Genomic DNA, 14093 nt, shown 5'->3' on the forward strand with positions numbered 1-14093 from the left:
CACCCCCTGTCAAGTGAAGGAGATCCAACTGAGGCAGCACAAGGGAACTCTCGAAAGAAGAACAAGGCTAGAGGAAGATCTGAGACAAAGAAATCTGACTTTTACCAGAGCTGACCAGAGGAAAGCACAAACACAGTCCCCCACTACCACAAATAATGCAGTCGAGTTTCCCACATTTGGGGAAATCACAGGGGTCAGCATACCCAGAATGCAATGAATGAACCTCACCCTGGGAGAACAATCTTCATGACCATGGTATCTCCTATGCAAAATAAGTATGATTTGGGATAGGGCTGGGGAGGGCCGCTGCTCAGGCACATCTCTGTCAAGTAAAGGAGATTCAACTGAGGCAGCACAAGGGAACTCTCATCTGGGGACAACAACTGCAGGGAGAACACATATTTTCAGATGAAAATCTTGGTCATGCTCTGGTTTCTCTTCAGAACGAACAAATCTTTCGCCTTTTACTAAAGATTTCCGTGGAGAGGAGCAAAACTGAGTTTTACCTCAATTTTTGCATGCCCCATCTTTTTGGATTTTCTTTTATCGGTTTAAAGATAGAATGAGTGTGCTTTAATGAAAGCTCATTTGCATAGAAATTACAGTAAATGTTTGTTTCTTTTCAAACAGAACTTTCTTGACCATGCTACTTGCTTGAAAGATCTGGGAGCACATGGAATACAGTACAAACCATGCTTATAGCAAGGAGAAGCCAGGTGAGAAATCTGCTTTCTTTCAAATTGGGCGCTCACTTTGATCTGAATGAGGACTGCTGGCATGGCACTCAGGCGACAGGTGGAATCTTGGTCATGCTCTGGTTTCTCTTCAGAATGAACAAATCTTTCGCCTTTTATTAAAGATTTCCGTGGAGAGGAGCAAAACTGAGTTTTATCTCAATTTTTGCATGCCCCATATTATTGGGGTTTCTTTTATCAGTTTAAAGACAGAACGAGTGTGCTTTCTTGTTGGCTTTAATGTAAGTTTATTTGTATAACAATGATAGTAAATGTCTGTTTCTTTTCAAACAGAACTTTCTTGACCATGCTACTTGCTTGAAAGATCTGGGAGCACATGGAAAAGAGTACAAACCATGCTTATAGCAAGGGGAAGCCTGGTGAGAAATCTGCTTTCTTTCTTTCAAATTGGGTGCTCACTTTGAGCTGAATGAGGACTGCTGGCATGGCACTCAGGCGACAGGTGGAATCTTGGTCATGCTCTGGTTTCTCTTCAGAACGAACAAATCTTTCGCCTTTTACTAAAGATTTCCGTGGAGAGGAGCAAAACTGAGTTTTATCTCAAATTTTGCATGCCCCATCTTATTGGGGTTTTATTTTATCTGTTTAAAGATAGAACGAGTGTGCTTTAATGTAAGCTCATTTGCATAGAAATGACAGTAAATGTTTGTTTCTTTTCAAACAGAACTTTCTTGACTATACTAATTGCTTGAAAGATCTGGGAACACATGGAAAAGAGTACAAACCATGTTTATAGCTAGGGGAAGCCTGGTGAGAAATCTGCTTTCTTTCTTTCAAATTGGGTGCTCACTTTGAGCTCAATGAGAACTGCTGGCATGGCACTCAGGCGACAGGTGGAATCTTGGTCATGCTCTGGTTTCTCTTCAGAACTAACAAATATTTCGCCTTTTATTAAAGATTTCCGTGGAGAGGAGCAAAACTGAGTTTTATCTCAATTTTTGTATGCCCCATATTATTGGGGTTTCTTTTATCAGTTTAAAGACAGAACGAGTGTGCTTTCTTGTTAGCTTTAATGTAAGTTGCCATAGATGCAGTGAAACACATGTGTAGGGCACGGCGTGTCCGCGTGTATTTGACTCATGTGAAATGTTATAAAACAAAAATATATGATTATGATGTTAGCTGTTAGTCTCCACTAATAGGGAATAGAAGCTGAGCTATAAGAAAGGAATACACTAGATATGATGTCACTTAGCAATTACAATGTCTAAAGTGCATACAGATAGCTACTAATAACTCTTGATAAGAAAGTATATCAGTGTGGGTATATTTATATGATGGGATATTGGGACTAGTGAATATATATCACTCCTGCTGTCCAGATTGGCAATAACCAGACAATTATGATAAGAGTAGAGATGTCACATGGGCTGCTATAGATATTAATTTAATGCTGTATGTGTCATTTGTTACAAATGGATACATTTTCTATGAGTCAGCCTAGCAGCTGCATGTTCTAACAGAACACTATCCTCACACAGAATCTGCTAACCTTGAGATAACTAAATGACAGTGTGTAACAGTCTCTTTACTATAAGACTGTTACAAAGTAATATATATATTTGAAGTCAGTCTAGCAGCTGTGTGTTCCAGCAGTTTATAAGACAAAGAAAATCTCCTATTGTGGAATCTAGACACATGGGACTGCTGGCCTGTGTCATACTATTTCTATGTAATACCAGTAACATGTATATAACTGTTACATAATTGTTACAAATGGATAAATCTTTGAGTCAGCCTAGCAGCTGCATGTCCTAACAGGACACCATAAATCCTTTACAGTGTAACAAATTGATTGGTAACACTTAAAGGCTGGAGAGCAGTTATATGCCTTACTAGCATACTCAATATACCACATTATTACACCAGTTACCACGATTATTGACAGCGCATTTGATATATTATATTACCCTCACACTGAGTCTGTTTACCTTTAGATAACTAAGTGACCGAATATGTAACAGTTTCTCTATCATAAGACTGTTACAAAGTGAGATAGATATATTTGGAAGTCAGTCAAACAGCTGTGTGTTTCAGCGGTTTATAAGAAAATTCCTCATTGTGGAATCTGGACCACTAAGGGTTATTATATATATAGCACATGGAATTGCCACATCTCCCTATATGATAATTTCATTACACTGTAACATAATAAGAATTAACTCTTTAACAGTGTAAATAGAGAGTAATGAATCTCTGACACATGGAATATATTATTTCTTAGATGAATTGGATAAACCATTATGACAGACACTTTGCTTCTTAATAAGAATTGAGGTGGCTATACCTCTAAGGAAAGCATTATTGCCTACGCCTAGATCAGATTAAATAAGATCTGGCTGAATATATGAAGGAAGGTTGCTATTTATATGAGAATTGGAATTGCTATATTCCTTAAGGCAACCCCACCGATTGATATATGTTGTCAATTAAGTATATCTGAACGGCTATATCTGGACCAGATTTAATAAGATCTGGCTGATTATATGAAGGAGGGCTGCTATTTATATTGGAATTGCCATATTCCTTAAGGCAACCGCACCTGTTGGTATATCTCGCCAATTAACTATATCTAAACAGCTAAATTAAAGCTATTCATCATTTTTTTAGTTTGGATATTAATAAATATGATCTTTCCATGATCCATAGAGATTTCCCTATCAAGTGATTCCTTATCCGATATAGAAAGCTATCCCCCTGTGGTATTGAATTTAGGAATATAGTCTTAGGGGACACAGAGAAATAAGTGATCCCCATCTACCTAAGCACCCCACAAATTGGAGGTTAGCTTACCGGTTATACTCAATCACCCCCACAAATTCGCCAATGGGGATGGCTTCCCGGGAGGTAACCCCTATTGAGTGAAGGGAGTATATAGGATACGACCCAGTGGTACCTGACGACATAGATACTAACAGCTATTTAATAACATTACGCTAGAAAGTGATTATTAGCAACATATATATCTATATAAACAACCCCGCCAGGGTTGTGCCTTCAAAAATAATCACACACGGACACGCTTTTTAAACCTTTTTTTCACATCTCTTTATTCTTCTTATGCACATGTATGTTAGTTCTGTGATTTTAACATTTATGTTTCACTGCAGTTTGGGATAATAATATTAATATTTATCCAATTTTAATACATACTTAATAAAGGTTATATTTTATGATTCATTCATTCTGTCCAGTGCGTCAACAGTGCAGATTTCTTCTTGTTTTTTCTCCCAAATTCTATAACAATGACAGTAAATGTTGTTTCTTTTCAAACAGAACTTTCTTGACCATGCTACTTGCTTGAAAGATCTGGGAGCACATGGAAAACAGTACAAACCATGCAGTATCACAAGAGCCTTTATTTGATCTTTCATGAAGATAGAGCAGAATTGAGGACACGTCAACAATTTCTGCCGAAGGTGGTTCATCTTTCCACATGGTGCCTTTGGCCACTGACACCTTCGTTGAGTCAAAGTCTCTGGCTGTGGTCAGAACTTTGAAAATTTATGTCACCAGAACGGTTCAGATTAGGAAAACAGAGGCTCTGTTTGTCCTGTATGCTCCCAACAGGATTGGGTGTCCTGCTTCCATGTAGACCATTATGCGCTGGATCTGTGGTAAGATTCAGCATGCTCATTCCATGGCAGGATTGCCATTACTGAATTAGGTGAAGACCCATTCTACTAGAAAGGTGGGTTCATCCTGGGCAGCTGGTCGGGGAGTCTCGGCATTGCAACTTTGCCGAGCAGCTATTTAGTAAACACTTTTGCTAAGTTTTACAAGTTTGATACCTTGGCTGATGATAACCTCAAGTTGGGTCATTCGGTGCTGCAGAGTCGTACGCACTCTCCCACCCGTTCAAGAGCTTTGGTATAACCCCATGGTTCTTAATGTGACCCCAGCATCCTCTAGGTCGTATGAGAAAATAGGATTTTAATACCTACTGGTAAATCCTTTTCTCTTAGTCCGTAGAGGATGCTGGGCACCCGTCCCAGTCCATACTGTGTCTGCAGTTATTACTTGTGGTTATACACATGTTATGTTATGGTTCTGGTCAGCTTTTTGCTGCAATTGTTCATGCCGTTGGCTTGTGTTCTGTTGAATGCCACGTTCTGCGGCATGCTTAAGGTGTGAGCTGGTAAGATGCTCACCTTAGTTTAACAATAAATCCTTTCCTCGAAATGTCCGTCTCCCTGGGCACAGTTCCTATAACTGGAGTCTGGAGGAGGGGCATAGAGGGAGGAGCCAGTTCACACCCTTTGAAAGTCTTAAAGTGCCCATGTCTCTTGCGGATCCCGTCTATACCCCATGGTTCTTAATGTGACCCCAGCATCCTCTACGGACTAAGAGAAAAGGATGCCCTTGCGCACTATCCTGACTTCTCCTCCCGTCTGCTTACTTTGTGCCTTCCAACGCACAATGCGAACTACAGGTGGTGCTGCAGGGCCCACACCCTTTTACTTGCCTTACAGAACAGCTCTGGAGCTGTTACAGTGCCCAGCTGCTGCAAGAAATCAGCTTGAATGCTTCAGGGGATGGGGCATGGCCAACATGAGCCCCACACCAAAGGAGGGTGGGGGGTGTTTAATGCGAACTAGGGGTCATCCAAGCACCGCAAAAGGCCGCCATGCCCTGCATGCCCCTTTTCTCTTTTCATATGCAGATGAGGGTTCCAGCCAACTTTGGCCCACATCTTGGATGACATCACCGTATGCAAATCCGTCTTCTGCAGACCTTCCCCCAGGAATGCTTGTACTAGTTGTTGCATATGGTTTGATATTTGATGGTGCTTCAATATTAGGCAGCCTTCCACCCTCCCATGTTCATCTGAACAGATGTGGTCTCCCTGCAGTTGGTGTCCCCAGACGAGAGTTCCCTTGTGCGTCCTCAGTTGAATCTCCTTAACTTGACGGGGGAGGGGCTGCCCGAGCAGCCACCCTCCCCAGCCCTATCCCAACTCATACTTATTTTGCATATGAGATCTCTTGATCATGAAGATTGTTCTCACAGGGTGAGGTTCATCCATTATATTTTAAAATAGGAAGGTACAAATTACATATTTGAATTGCATCTATGTGCTGGATTCAAATGTCCCCCCCCCCCCCTTCCTTTCTCAATTGTGCCCGTCAGCAGCTATTCTAAGGTTGCTGCCAATGGGTGTGACACATTAATTTCTTCTGTGGGGTACACTGGACTCCACAAGGATTCACATTGGGGTGTAGAGTAGGATCTTGATCTGAGGCACCAACCGGCTCAAAGCTTTTGACTGTTCCCAAGATGCTCAGCGCATCCTCCTCTATAACCTCGCTTCCATGAACAGGGAGCTCAGTTTGTAGTTGGTGCCTTCAGTAGCAGGCCACTTAACAGGGGCCTGCCTCAGGCAGCCTATTCTTAGCTATTAATTTTGACAAGAAAAGAAGAACTTGTTTTATGAGAATCTACAAGGGCTGCAGCAGGCTAGGTCTAATAGACATCTTTACTGCAGCTTCATCACTCCCAGCGGCGCTGTATACTCCCGTGCCCTGGTTGCTGGGTCACTGCAGCGGAGGCTCCAGTTTCTTCCTAAGGTCAGTCACACACACACCGCCCTTCCGGATCACGAGGCCGCTGATGAAGGGGAGCGTGGCCGTAGGGGGTGGACCGTGTGCGCACTGGCGTGGACACTGATTACTGGGCAGCCGCTCCACTAGCCACCAGGTACAGTTAAGGAGCACAGGTCTGGGAGTTTTACTCCTATATTAACCCAATTTTGTACTGCCCGCAGCGCATTGTGATAGGTAATAGGGCCTGATTCAGGTTGGAATGCAATCACAATAAGCGATCCAACTGCAAAATTTGCTAACAGCATACGCATGTGCCTGCATTTTCTGCGGCACCCCGCAGAGAATGCGATCGCCTCTGCCTGTCAATCGGGGCGGGGGGGGGAGAGGGGGGTCAGCAACACTCCATTTCCAAGTCAGGGATGGAGCGGTGCGGGGGCAAGGCTTCAAAATGGGGTCTGCAACGGAGGAGACACAGGGGGCGTGGTCACAGCGGCTGTATGACATCACATTCAGCCGCTGTGATCACAAAAATGGTGGCGGCTTCCTGCGCGCACATACAGTCTGCACCAGCAGGAGGCTACACCATTTTTTATGATCACGCTGAACTGCAGTGCGACTGCAATTACAGCATGGTCAAGAATGGAGGCGTCATGCTGGGTGGCCATGCCCTGTCACTGTGCAGGAGCCAGCACCGCACACACACTAGTCCCCGGGTGCAGCCCCCAACCCCCGGGACACCCGGAGCAACAAAATGTAGATTCAGGCCACCAGGCCACGCCCCTACCTATGAAACCATGCCTCCTTTTTACCATTGCACTGCTTATCTGCGCGCCCTGCATTACAATCTCCCTCGCCACCTCTCTGGGTGTCACCAGTGATAGTGACACCTCTGCCATGCTTGTAGCAGCTGGTCCTAAGATCTACGCCTCAAGCCCTGAGTGTTTGCCCTTGTGACTTGTTGATCATCATAGCGAAGCAGATGCTTACAGAAAACTGCAGGGGCTTAGATTGAAAATAAAAAAATTGATGGGTATAAGGTAGAGAGGAGCGGGTTCGGTTCTCCGAGAACCGAATTCCCGACGAACTCCACGTGGTTTACACTGGTCCGAGGCAGGCTCGGTTGTTCCCGCCTGACTCGGAAAACCTGAACAAGGGAAAATGTCATCATCCCGCTGTCGGATTCTCGCGAGATTCGGATTCCATATAAAGAGCTGCGCGTTGCCGCCATTTTTACTCGTGCATTGAAGAGAGAGCGGAGAGGACGTGGCTATGTTCTCTCAGTGGAAATCTCAATATCAGTGCTCAGTATCAGTGGTTACTTATTGCTGCTCAGTAATACTAGTAGTGTGTCTCTCCTGCTCAGTGTCAGTTCTCAGTAGTATCCTCATCAGTGCTCAGTATCACTGCTCATTGTCTTGTGCTGCATTGTGGTGCTCAGCATACTACAGTACATTACTAATAGTCCAGTGCTGCATCTTGCTGCTCAGTGTCAGTTCTAGTATCCTCATCAGTGCTCACTATCACTGCTCATTACATTGTGGTGTTCTGTATACTACAGTAACATAGTAATATAGTAACATATAGTAACATAGTTTTTGAGGTTGAATAGAGGCAAATTGCCCATCGTGTTCAACCTGTTTTAAGTTGTGATGATTCTACATACTTGCTGAATAATGTTTTATGACTAGTTAGCTACTATAACTCATGTTACCCCCGGATTAACCATGTTGATATTTTAAGTATTATAACCTTGGATAGCTTTTTCATTCAGAAATGTATCCATTCCTTTTTTAAATCCAATTACAGAGTCCGCCATTACCACCTTCCCAGGCAGGGAATTCCACATCCTGATTGCCCTAACAGTGAAGATCATAGTATCTCACCTGGCAGGTAAGTAGGAGTTGGGCTAGAGCTGTGGAGGATTGCTGCTCGGGCACCCCCTGTCAAGTGAAGGAGATCCAACTGAGGCAGCACAAGGGAACTCTCGAAAGAAGAACAAGGCTAGAGGAAGATCTGAGACAAAGAAATCTGACTTTTACCAGAGCTGACCAGAGGAAAGCACAAACGCAGTCCCCCACTACCACAAATAATGCAGTCGAGTTTCCCACATTTGGGGAAATCACAGGGGTCAGCATACCCAGAGTGCAATGAATGAACCTCACCCTGGGAGAACAATCTTCATGACCATGGTATCTCCTATGCAAAATAAGTATGATTTGGGATAGGGCTGGGGAGGGCCGCTGCTCAGGCACATCTCTGTCAAGTAAAGGAGATTCAACTGAGGCAACACAAGGGAACTCTCATCTGGGGACAACAACTGCAGGGAGAACACATATTTTCAGATGAACATGGGAGGGCAGAAGGCTGCCTAATACTGAAGCACCCCCAAACAACAAATCAAATGCAACTACTAGTGCAAGCATTCCTGGGGGAAGGCCTGCAGCAGATGGATTTGCATATGGTGATGTCATCCAAGCAGTGGGTCAAAGTTGGCTTCAACCCTCGTCTGCATATGAAAATAAAAAAGGGGTGTGCAGGGCATGGCGGCCTTTTGCGGCGCTTGGATGACCCCTAGTTCGCATTAAACACCTCCACCTTCCTTCGGTGTGGGGCTCATGTTGGCTATGCCCCAGCCCCTGAAGCATTCAAGCTGATTTCTTGCAGCAGCTGGGCACTGTAACAGCTCCAGAGCTGCTCTGTAAAGCAAGTAAAAGGGTGTGGGCCCTGCAGCACTACCTGTAGTTTGCATTGTGCGTTGGAAGGCACAAAGTAAGCAGACGGGAGAAGTCAGGATAGTGCACAAGGGCATAGAAGGGAGCGGCTCAAGAAAAGAGAAGTGGAAACAGACAGCAAACTAGGCTGGAGAGAGACCTGAGACAAAGAGATCTGAATTATACGAGAGCCGACCAGAGGAAACACAAATTATGTAATCAAGTGTCCCACATTTGGGGAAATCGTAGGAGCAGCACACCCAGAGTGCATTGGGTGAGCCTTGCCCTGGGAGAAGCACCTTCCTGATCATAGTATCTCACCTGGCAGGTAAGTAGGAGTTGGGCTAGAGCTGGGGAGGGTCGCTGTTCGGGCACCCCCCTGTCAAGTGAAGGAGATCCAACTGAGGCAGCACAAGGAAACTCTCGAAAAAAGAACAAGGCTAGAGGAAGATCTGAGACAAAGAAATCTGACTTTTACCAGAGCTGACCAGAGGAAAGCACAAACACAGTCCCCCACTACCACAAATAATGCAGTCGAGTTTCCCACATTTGGGGAAATCACAGGGGTCAGCATACCCAGAATGCAATGAATGAACTTCACCCTGGGAGAACAATCTTCATGACAATTGTATCTCCTATGCAAAATAAGTATGATTTGGGATAGGGCTGGGGAGGGCCGCTGCTCAGGCACATCTCTGTCAAGTAAAGGAGATTCAACTGAGGCAGCACAAGGGAACTCTCATCTGGGGACAACAACTGCAGGGAGAACACATATTTTCAGATGAACATGGGAGAGCAGAAGGCTGCCTAATACTGAAGCACCCCCAAACAACAAACCAAATGCAACAACTAGTACAAGCATTCCTGGGAAAAGGTCTGCAGAAGACGGATTTGCATACGGTGATGTCATCCAAGCAGTGGGCCAAAGTTGGCTGGAACCCTCATCTGCATATGAAAAGAGAAAAGGGGTATGCAGGGCATGGCGGCCTTTTGCGGCGCTTGGATGACCCTTAGTTAGCATTAAACACCTCCACCCTCCGTCGGTGTGGGGCTCATGTTGGCTATGCCCCAGCCCCTGAAGCATTCAAGCTGATTTCTTGCAGCAGCTGGGCACTGTAACAGCTCCAGAGCTGCTCTGTAAGGCAAGTAAAAGGGTGTTGGCCCTGCAGCACTACCTGTAGTTTGCATTGTGCGTTGGAAGGCACAAAGTAAGCAGACAGGTGAAGTCAGGAGAGTGCACAAGGGCATAGAAGGCAGCGGCTCAAGAAAAGAGAAGTGGAAACAGACAGCAAACTAGGCTGGAGAGAGACCTGAGACAAAGAGATCTGAATTATACGAGAGCCGACCAGGGGAAACACAAATTATGCAGTCAAGTTTCCCACATTTGGGGAAATCACAGGAGCAGCACACCCAGAGTGCAATGGGTGAGCCTTGCCCTGGGAGAAGCACCTTCATGATCATAGTATCTCACCTGGCAGGTATGTAGGAGTTGGGCTAGAGCTGGGGAGGGTCGCTGCTCGGGTACCCCCCTGTCAAGTGAAGGAGATCAAACTGAGGCAGCACAATGGAACTCTCGAAAGAAGAACAAGGCTAGAGGAAGATCTGAGACAAAGAAATCTGACTTTTACCAGAGCTGACCAGAGGAAAACACAAACACAGTCCCCCACTACCACAAATAATGCAGTTGAGTTTCCCACATTTGGGGAAATCACAGGGGTCAGCATACCCAGAATGCAATGAATGAACCTCACCCTGGGAGAACAATCTTTATGACCATGGTATCTCCTATGCAAAATAAGTATGATTTGGGATAGGGCTGGGGAGGGCCGCTGCTCAGGCACATCTCTGTCAAGTAAAGGAGATTCAACTGAGGCAGCACAAGGGAACTCTCATCTGGGGACAACAACTGCAGGGAGAACACATATTTTCAGATGAACATGGGAGAGCAGAAGGCTGCCTAATACTGAAGCACCCCCAAACAACAAACCAAATGCAACAACTAGTGCAAGCATTCCTGGGGGAAGGCCTGCAGCAGATAGATTTGCATATGGTGATGTCATCCAAGCAGTGGGTCAAAGTTGGCTTCAACCCTCGTCTGCATATGAAAAGAGAAAAGGGGCGTGCAGGGCATGGTGGCCTTTTGCGGCACTTGGCTGACCCCTAGTTTGCATTAAACACCTCCACCCTCCTTCGGTGTGGGGCTCATGTTGGCTATGCCCCAGCCCCTGAAGCATTCAAGCTGATTTCTTGCAGCAGCTGGGCACTGTAACAGCTCCAGAGCTGCTCTGTAAGGCAAGTAAAAGGGTGTGGGCCCTGCAGCACTACCTGTTGTTCGCATTGTGCGTTGGAAGGCACAAAGTAAGCAGAAAGGAGGAGAAGTCAGGATAGTGCGCAAGGGCATAGAAGGGAGCGGCTCAAGAAAAGAGAAGTGGAAACAGACAGCAAACTAGGCTGGAGAGAGACCTGAGACAAAGATATCTGAATTATACGAGACCTGACCAGGGGAAACACAAATTATGCAGTCAAGTTTCCCACATTTGGGGAAATCGCAGGAGCAGCACACCCAGAGTGCAATGGGTGAGCCTTGCCCTTGGAGAAGCACCTTCATGATCATAGTATCTCACCTGGCAGGTAAGTAGGAGTTGGGCTAGAGCTGGGGAGGGTCGCTGCTCGGGCACCCCCCTGTCAAGTGAAGGAGATCCAACTGAGGCAGCACAAAGGAACTCTCGAAAGAAGAACAAGGCTAGAGGAAGATCTGAGACAAAGAAATCTGACTTTTACCAGAGCTGACCAGAGGAAAGCACAAACACAGTCCACCACTACCACAAATAATGCAGTCGAGTTTCCCACATTTGGGGAAATCACAGGGGTCAGCATACCCAGAGTGCAATGAATGAACCGCACCCTGGGAGAACAATCTTCATAACAATGGTATCTCCTATGCAAAATAAGTATGATTTGGGATATGGCTGCGGAGGGCCGCTGCTCAGGCACATCTCTGTCAAGTAAAGGAGATTCAACTGAGGCAGCACAAGGGAACTCTCATCTGGGGACAACAACTGCAGGGAGAACACATATTTTCAGATGAACATGGGAGGGCAGAAGGCTGCCTAATACTGAAGCACCCCCAAACAACAAACCAAATGCAACAACTAGTGCAAGCATTCCTGGGGGAAGGCCTGCAGCAGATAGATTTGCATATGGTGATGTCATCCAAGCAGTGGGTCAAAGTTGGCTTCAACCCTCGTCTGCATATGAAAAGAGAAAAGAGGCGTGCAGGGCATGGTGGCCTTTTGCAGCACTTGGCTGACCCCTAGTTTGCATTAAACACCTCCACCCTCCTTCGGTGTGGGGCTCATGTTGGCTATGCCCCAGCCCCTGAAGCATTCAAGCTGATTTCTTGCAGCAGCTGGGCACTGTAACAGCTCCAGAGCTGCTCTGTAAGGCAAGTAAAAGGGTGTGGGCCCTGCAGCACTACCTGTAGTTCGCATTGTGCGTTGGAAGGCACAAAGTAAGCAGAAAGGAGGAGAAGTCAGGATAGTGCGCAAGGGCATAGAAGGGAGCGGCTCAAGAAAAGAGAAGTGGAAACAGACAGCAAACTAGGCAGGAGAGAGACCTGAGACAAAGAGATCTGAATTATACGAGACCTGACCAGGGGAAACACAAATTATGCAGTCAAGTTTCCCACATTTGGGGAAATCGCAGGGGCAGCACACCCAGAGTGCAATGGGTGAGCCTTGCCCTGGGAGAAGCACCTTCATGATCATAGTATCTCACCTGGCAGGTAAGTAGGAGTTGGGCTAGAGCTGGGGAGGGTCGCTGCTCGGGCACCCCCCTGTCAAGTGAAGGAGATCCAACTGAGGCAGCACAAGGAAACTCTCGAAAGAAGAACAAGGCTAGAGGAAGATCTGAAACAAAGAAATCTGACTTTTACCAGAGATCAGAGGAAAACACAAACACAGTCCCCCACTACCAACAAATAAAGCAGTCACGTTTCCCACATTTGGGGAAATCACAGGGGTCAGCATACCCAGAATGCAATGAATGAACCTCACCCTGGGAGAGTAATCTTCATGACCATGGTATCTCCTATGCAAAATAAGTATGATTTGGGATAGGGCTGGGGAGGGCCGCTGCTCATGCACATCTCTGTCAAGTAAAGGAGATTCAACTGAGGCAGCACAAGGGAACTCTCATCTGGGGACAACAACTGCAGGGAGAACACATATTTTCAGATGAACATGGGAGGGCAGAAGGCTGCCTAATACTGAAGCACCCCCAAACAACAAACCAAATGCAACAACTAGTGCAAGCATTCCTGGGGGAAGTTCTGCAGAAGACGGATTTGCATACGGTGATGTCATCCAAGCAGTGGGTCAAAGTTGGCTTCAACCCTCATCTGCATATGAAAAGAGAAAAGGGGCGTGCAGGGCATGGCGGCCTTTTGCGGTGCTTGGATGACCCCTAGTTCGCATTAAACACCCCACCCTCCTTTGGTGTGGGGCTCATGTTGGCCATGCCCCATCCCCTGAAGCATTCAAGCTGATTTATTGCAGCAGCTGGGCACTGTAACAGCTCCAGAGCAGCTCTGAACGGCAAGTAAAAGGGTGTGGGCCCTGCAGCACTACCTGTAGTTTGCATTGTGCATTGGAAGGCACAAAGTAAGCAGACGGGAGAAGTCAGGATAGTGCGCAAGGGCATAGAAGGGAGCGGCTCAAGAAAAGAGAAGTTGAAACAGACAGCAAACTAGGCTGGAGAGAGACCTGAGACAAAGAGATCTGAATTATACGAGAGCCGACCAGGGGAAACACAAATTATGCAGTCAAGTTTCCCACATTTGGGGAAATCGCAGGAGCAGCACACCCAGAGTGCAATGGGTGAGCCTTGCCCTGGGAGAAGCACCTACATGATCATAGTATCTCACCTGCCAGGTAAGTAGAAGTTGGGCTAGAGCTGGGGAGGGTCGCTGCTCGGGTACCCCCCTGTCAAGTGAAGGAGATCCAACTGAGGCAGCACAAGGGAACTCTCGAAAGAAGAACAAGGCTAAAGGAAGATCTGAGACAAAGAAATCTGACTTTTACCAG

At 46.1% G+C, this 14093-nt stretch overlaps 15 non-coding genes across 15 annotated transcripts; 4 read left to right on the top strand and 11 right to left on the bottom strand.

Annotated features, from left to right (window-relative positions):
* Nucleotides 1-115: 115 nt before the first annotated feature.
* On the bottom strand, nt 116-279 carry LOC135019271 (U1 spliceosomal RNA). Its single transcript, XR_010216862.1, has one exon. It is a non-coding gene; the product is annotated as a U1 spliceosomal RNA (small nuclear RNA).
* A 144-nt stretch (nt 280-423) lies between these two features.
* LOC135019500 (U5 spliceosomal RNA) lies at nt 424-539 on the top strand. The gene has a single exon (XR_010217049.1). It is a non-coding gene; the product is annotated as a U5 spliceosomal RNA (small nuclear RNA).
* A 270-nt stretch (nt 540-809) lies between these two features.
* On the top strand, nt 810-925 carry LOC135019501 (U5 spliceosomal RNA). The gene has a single exon (XR_010217050.1). It is a non-coding gene; the product is annotated as a U5 spliceosomal RNA (small nuclear RNA).
* Nucleotides 926-1211: 286 nt separating this feature from the next.
* Nucleotides 1212-1327, top strand: LOC135019469 (U5 spliceosomal RNA). The gene has a single exon (XR_010217018.1). It is a non-coding gene; the product is annotated as a U5 spliceosomal RNA (small nuclear RNA).
* A 275-nt stretch (nt 1328-1602) lies between these two features.
* On the top strand, nt 1603-1718 carry LOC135019514 (U5 spliceosomal RNA). Its single transcript, XR_010217062.1, has one exon. It is a non-coding gene; the product is annotated as a U5 spliceosomal RNA (small nuclear RNA).
* Nucleotides 1719-8347: 6629 nt separating this feature from the next.
* LOC135019254 (U1 spliceosomal RNA) lies at nt 8348-8511 on the bottom strand. Its single transcript, XR_010216846.1, has one exon. It is a non-coding gene; the product is annotated as a U1 spliceosomal RNA (small nuclear RNA).
* A 671-nt stretch (nt 8512-9182) lies between these two features.
* LOC135019439 (U1 spliceosomal RNA) lies at nt 9183-9345 on the bottom strand. Its single transcript, XR_010216997.1, has one exon. It is a non-coding gene; the product is annotated as a U1 spliceosomal RNA (small nuclear RNA).
* Nucleotides 9346-9497: 152 nt separating this feature from the next.
* On the bottom strand, nt 9498-9661 carry LOC135019541 (U1 spliceosomal RNA). The gene has a single exon (XR_010217089.1). It is a non-coding gene; the product is annotated as a U1 spliceosomal RNA (small nuclear RNA).
* A 671-nt stretch (nt 9662-10332) lies between these two features.
* On the bottom strand, nt 10333-10495 carry LOC135019407 (U1 spliceosomal RNA). The gene has a single exon (XR_010216975.1). It is a non-coding gene; the product is annotated as a U1 spliceosomal RNA (small nuclear RNA).
* A 152-nt stretch (nt 10496-10647) lies between these two features.
* Nucleotides 10648-10811, bottom strand: LOC135019540 (U1 spliceosomal RNA). Its single transcript, XR_010217088.1, has one exon. It is a non-coding gene; the product is annotated as a U1 spliceosomal RNA (small nuclear RNA).
* A 674-nt stretch (nt 10812-11485) lies between these two features.
* Nucleotides 11486-11648, bottom strand: LOC135019387 (U1 spliceosomal RNA). The gene has a single exon (XR_010216962.1). It is a non-coding gene; the product is annotated as a U1 spliceosomal RNA (small nuclear RNA).
* Nucleotides 11649-11800: 152 nt separating this feature from the next.
* Nucleotides 11801-11964, bottom strand: LOC135019220 (U1 spliceosomal RNA). Its single transcript, XR_010216813.1, has one exon. It is a non-coding gene; the product is annotated as a U1 spliceosomal RNA (small nuclear RNA).
* Nucleotides 11965-12638: 674 nt separating this feature from the next.
* LOC135019292 (U1 spliceosomal RNA) lies at nt 12639-12801 on the bottom strand. The gene has a single exon (XR_010216881.1). It is a non-coding gene; the product is annotated as a U1 spliceosomal RNA (small nuclear RNA).
* A 149-nt stretch (nt 12802-12950) lies between these two features.
* Nucleotides 12951-13115, bottom strand: LOC135019374 (U1 spliceosomal RNA). The gene has a single exon (XR_010216951.1). It is a non-coding gene; the product is annotated as a U1 spliceosomal RNA (small nuclear RNA).
* A 670-nt stretch (nt 13116-13785) lies between these two features.
* Nucleotides 13786-13948, bottom strand: LOC135019264 (U1 spliceosomal RNA). The gene has a single exon (XR_010216856.1). It is a non-coding gene; the product is annotated as a U1 spliceosomal RNA (small nuclear RNA).
* Nucleotides 13949-14093: the final 145 nt, after the last annotated feature.

The sequence above is a fragment of the Pseudophryne corroboree genome, unplaced genomic scaffold (genome assembly GCF_028390025.1).
Source record: "Pseudophryne corroboree isolate aPseCor3 unplaced genomic scaffold, aPseCor3.hap2 scaffold_334, whole genome shotgun sequence".
NCBI classification, from domain to species: Eukaryota; Metazoa; Chordata; class Amphibia; order Anura; family Myobatrachidae; genus Pseudophryne; species Pseudophryne corroboree.